Genomic DNA, 6,000 nt, shown 5'->3' with positions numbered 1-6,000 from the left:
GGTATATACAATTATGGACGGGCTGCCGAGTGCCGACACAGAGGTAGCCACAGCCGTGAACTACCGCACTGTACTGTGTCTGCTGCTAATATATAGACTGGTTGATAAAGAGATAGTATACTCGTAACTAGTATGTATGTATAAAGAAAGAAAAAAAAACCACGGTTAGGTGGTATATACAATTATGGACGGGCTGCCGAGTGCCGACACAGAGGTAGCCACAGCCGTGAACTACCGCACTGTACTGTGTCTGCTGCTAATATATAGACTGGTTGATAAAGAGATAGTATACTCGTAACTAGTATGTATGTATAAAGAAAGAAAAAAAAACCACGGTTAGGTGGTATATACAATTATGGACGGGCTGCCGAGTGCCGACACAGAGGTAGCCACAGCCGTGAACTACCGCACTGTACTGTGTCTGCTGCTAATATATAGACTGGTTGATAAAGAGATAGTATACTCGTAACTAGTATGTATGTATAAAGAAAGAAAAAAAAAACCACGGTTAGGTGGTATATACAATTATGGACGGGCTGCCGAGTGCCGACACAGAGGTAGCCACAGCCGTGAACTACCGCACTGTACTGTGTCTGCTGCTAATATATAGACTGGTTGATAAAGAGATAGTATACTCGTAACTAGTATGTATGTATAAAGAAAGAAAAAAAAACCACGGTTAGGTGGTATATACAATTATGGACGGGCTGCCGAGTGCCGACACAGAGGTAGCCACAGCAGTGAACTACCGCACTGTACTGTGTCTGCTGCTAATATAGACTGGTTGATAAAGAGATAGTATACTCGTAACTAGTATGTATGTATAAAGAAAGAAAAAAAAACCACGGTTAGGTGGTATATACAATTATGGACGGGCTGCCGAGTGCCGACACAGAGGTAGCCACAGCCGTGAACTACCGCACTGTACTGTGTCTGCTGCTAATATAGACTGGTTGATAAAGAGATAGTATACTACTACTAATATTATATATACTGGTGGTCAGGTCACTGGTCACTAGTCACACTGGCAGTGGCACTCCTGCAGCAAAAGTGTGCACTGTTTTAATATAATATTATGTACTCCTGGCTCCTGCTATAACCTATAACTGGCACTGCAGTAGTGCTCCCCAGTCTCCCCCACAATTATAAGCTGTGTGAGCTGAGCAGTCAGACAGATATATAATATATATAGATGATGCAGCACACTGGCCTGAGCCTGAGCAGTGCACACAGATATGGTATGTGACTGACTGAGTCACTGTGTGTATCGCTTTTTTCAGGCAGAGAACGGATATATTAAATAAACTGCACTGTGTGTCTGGTGGTCACTCACTACATAATATATTATGTACTCCTGGCTCCTGCTATAACCTATAACTGGCACTGCAGTAGTGCTCCCCAGTCTCCCCCACAATTATAAGCTGTGTGAGCTGAGCAGTCAGACAGATATATATAATATTATATATAGATAATAGATGATGCAGCACACTGGCCTGAGCCTGAGCAGTGCACACAGATATGGTATGTGACCGAGTCACTGTGTGCTGTGTATCGCTTTTTTCAGGCAGAGAACGGATTATAAATAAAACTGGTGGTCACTATCAGCAAAACTCTGCACTGTACTGAGTACTCCTAATGCTCCCCAAAATTAGTTAATCAAGTGTCTCTCTAATCTATTCTAAACGGAGAGGACGCCAGCCACGTCCTCTCCCTATCAATCTCAATGCACGTGTGAAAATGGCGGCGACGCGCGGCTCCTTATATAGAATCCGAGTCTCGCGATAGAATCCGAGCCTCGCGAGAATCCGACAGCGTCATGATGACGTTCGGGCGCGCTCGGGTTAACCGAGCAAGGCGGGAAGATCCGAGTCGCTCGGACCCGTGAAAAAAAACATGAAGTTCTGGCGGGTTCGGATTCAGAGAAACCGAACCCGCTCATCTCTAATATCTATGAGTGTACCCAGCATAACTGTTTCGTTCCCAATTTTAAAGTGCAATGGAATATGTTTGTACAATACTAATAAATAAATAAAATTAATACAAAGAGAACAATGTATAAAGTGAGCAGATTAAATATGAACAGTATATTGCCATTTTTGATCAGCTCTGTGATACCAGGAAAATTTCCTATGGGTGTATTGGCTTGTTGGCAAACAGCAAGTAAAGGGTAATGCGTAACTTTTGATGGTTAAAAAAGCACTATCACGATGGCCATTCATACTGCAGTCTGCACATGTGCAGTAGCACATCAGGTTGGAGGTAGCACCTTCCTGCAGACTCTGGGTCCTAGCGCATGAAGTATATGCAGCAAAGGAGACAGCGCAAATTGCTGCTCTCCCAACAAGTAGAACCTGACACCCATGTTTGAAAGTGTATGTTGTTGCATGAACCACTGTCAGTCCATTACAGCACTGTAGTGCAGCAAGTATACAGAGTATATTGTGTAACAAGTAACTGTCTACTATAGTGTAGTGACAACAATTATTAAGGAACATGTACCTACGCATTAATGGTGGCAAAGAGCAGGCTTTGATATGCAGCATAGATAACTGAGAACAGTAGAGGAATGCAGCAGAGGCAAACAGCAGCTGGGTAGTGTAGGTACATACATAGGGATGGTATTGGGAGACCACGCAGCAGGCTCGGTGACTCGCTGCGCTTGCCACAGGTTCTATTCCCACTCTGTAGGTGTCATGGACACCCACAAGTGGGAATAGTCCCTGTAAGTGAGCATGCCATCTGTCGGGCTGTCCAACGGTAGGTGATACAGCGTCGGTATAGTGACAGGTGTCGATATAGTGACCGGTGGTCTGCCATGACTGCATCGCTATATATACATACATACATACATACATACATACATACATAAAGTAAGTGGACCACTATCTATGAATCTGCTTCTTTATTATATTTGCAAAGGTGAATGTGGATTGTAAAATATAGAAGGAAATAGCCATGGATATTGGAAATTACTTTATCATAGGTGTAAATGTAGGAGTATATAGGTAGGCTATATGAATTGGCTATGCAAGGCTACATGATTAGCATTTGTGGTTTTTAAAAGGGTTTATACTATAGACAATTATTTATTCAATGGGCGGGATTCAATTCTTTTCACCCCTTTCCACACCCATTCTGTTTCTGCCTTCAGGGGCGTGGTATCATTATTTCAGCTCGCAACCCCCTGAGTAGCGAGGCACCCAACCCTTTACACAGCTAAACCTGATCACTATGCGCGCCATATGCGCAATAATGGAGATCATTTTAGAAAGGAAATTGGGCGTGATATATCATTTGAATCCCACCCTATGTGTAGATTAAATGTGTTCCCCAGGGTAATTTCCCTCCAAGTCACATTAAAATAACCGAATGGCTGAAAGAGAACTTTTTATAGTAAACCACTACACGTGTATTCCCATTTATTGCAGATCAGCTGTAGACTGTAGATGCTACTGTATATTGTACCATGAAAACCAAATTTATAGGAAGTATATTAAGTAGCAGAAATGTGGGGTGGTGGGTGGTGCAGTGATCTTACAAGGTTGCATGGCATGCTGGCATCCATATGCATGTCACATGACTTGTACCATGACAATGTGATTGTGATGCATGGAAGTGCCAGAGTCTACTGTGCCAGCACAGGTCACCGGGAATATAGCACCTGCCCCATGTTCCTGGTGCACATTCTCTGGTATGTAGCACAGATCCTCTTACCATTGAGGACAGACTCAAAAGATTTGAGGAGATGCAGTGCATGCACAGTAGTGCACTAAGAATCCAGGTTGGAGGATGCGGCAGTGATGTGACTTTGGCTGTGTCCATAATGCGATGAAGGGAAACAGTATGGAGTGCTCCCCTTCCTACACCCTGCACCTATTATAGATAAGCCTATGTGCGCAAGGCTTTGGGCTTTTGGGAGTAACATGATTGAAGCCACGGGGCCCTGCCACTGGCCCCCTGACATTATAAGATTCCTTGACATGTGTCCTCTATTCTGTGTGATACCATGATTACTACTCACGTCATTAAAGATAAGCCATAAAACAATCTGAGTCTGACTTATTGTTACAAAATGGAAAAATGTTGGCCCGTTGTTGCAAATCATGCTAAGTAGCATTGCAGGTGTTATCATATATTCTGGTCTGGCAGTCACACTGATGCTAAGCACTCTGTGTATATTGTCATATAATCACAATGTACGATGACTGTCTGCCTCTTGCACCACTAGTGATACAATTTCGCTGAAAACAATAACATTTGCCAACTTCATCACAATGTGTCACCTGCTTCATTCTTCAACAGATGTCACTGCTTCAATTCCTATAACCAGAATCGGGAATATTTGCTCTTCCATCCATGATTCTGCCTTTTGTATATCTTTATAAGCGAGGACTCTTGCACCATGAGCTGTGGAGGGTTTGGTATGGTTTACCGCAGTATAGGATGTCAAATGTCAGTATACTGACATCGGCATCCCAATTGGTGGAATGCCGGCAAGGGGGGTGAGCACAACTAAGCCCCTTGCAGGCTTGCTATGTTTGCTGTGTTCAGGGCCAGTGCACGGCCTCTCTGCACCCTAGGCAAAGCTTCAGTCTAGCACCCCCTAACCTGCAAACACCACCACCACCTCTCATAGGGGAGATGCAGGTGGCCAAGGCGGGATGGGGTGAGTTGCATCATTATACATATACAGAGAAAAGGGACAACACTCAAGGACTTTTAAAGTAAAAAAGCATATTGTAAACAAAGTCATGAAATTTGGTGACTTTGTTCACAATATACCTTTACTTTCAAATTGTTGAGTGATGACCATTCTTTCTGCCTATGTATACATGCTAGCCAACATGTTAGGAATTGTATAGGACTCTGAGGCTGTGGGCACGGCCATGGGGGCTCCCTTTGGGAGCCATAGTTACATCCACCTCCTATGTGCCTTCACATGACTTGATATTACATGTGTCAGCACGGAGGTAGCGCTGAGACACTATGTGGTACACCCTGATAGTGGCGGCTACACCTGATTATGGGGGTAATTCAGAGTTGAAAGCAGCAACAAATTTGTTAGCAGTTGGGCAAAACCAAGTGTACTGCAGGGGGGGCAGATATAACATGTGCAGAGAAAGTTAGATTTGGGTGGGTTATATTGTTTCTGTGCAGGGTAAATACTGGCTGCTTCATTTCTACACTGCAATTTAGATTTCAGTTGGAACACACCCCACCCAAATCTAACTCTCTCTGCACGTTATATCTGCCCCACCTGCAGTGCACATGGTTTTGCCCAACTGCTAACAAATTTGCTGCTGCGATCAACTTTGAATTACCCCCAAGACACGCAGCAGCAGCAGCCAATGCAGTGTATAAGGTGAGGACGCATACAGAGACATCCTTCAGGTTTTTGTTCGATGAATTCAGTGGCGCCCTCCAGGGACCGACGCCCCTAGGCAGTCGCCTAAAGCTGCCTAATGGTAGAGCCGGTCCTGGCTGTGTTCGCCATAGAGGGGGAATCACTTACCTCGCCGATATACCAGCAGCGAAATGGTGCCCCATCGGGATCCTGCGTCTGTATTGTGACCGCTGGGATCCCGACAATCGGTATGCTAACTGCATACCACTGTGGATACTGGTTTTAATTCTGCATACGGTATATTTCTTTTAAAATACCATACCGCATCTTATTATTGGTTATTACACATTTGTTTTGGCTTTGTACCACCAGATCCATTCTTGTTTAATCTGGATGGCATAGTGCTGATTGCTGTCATGGTCAGATCCCATTGCAAGAGGTTCCAAACATTACATTGCTCCTCTAGAGTATTCAATATAGAACAATCTCCAGTGAATCATACTTTCCCCATCTTCCTCTCACCAAATTTCCACATCAAAGATTAGCTGATAATTATTTTGCATCCCTCAATACATCTTTGCAAATAAGTCTGAGTCTAGAGTGGTCTTGTCATGTTAGAGATAGATAAATCGTCTATACACGAAATTACATATATT

This window comes from Pseudophryne corroboree, chromosome 2 (genome assembly GCF_028390025.1).
Source record: "Pseudophryne corroboree isolate aPseCor3 chromosome 2, aPseCor3.hap2, whole genome shotgun sequence".
Taxonomy (NCBI): Eukaryota; Metazoa; Chordata; class Amphibia; order Anura; family Myobatrachidae; genus Pseudophryne; species Pseudophryne corroboree.
The sequence above is the reverse complement of the archived record's forward strand: the minus strand, read 5'-3'. Positions refer to the sequence as shown.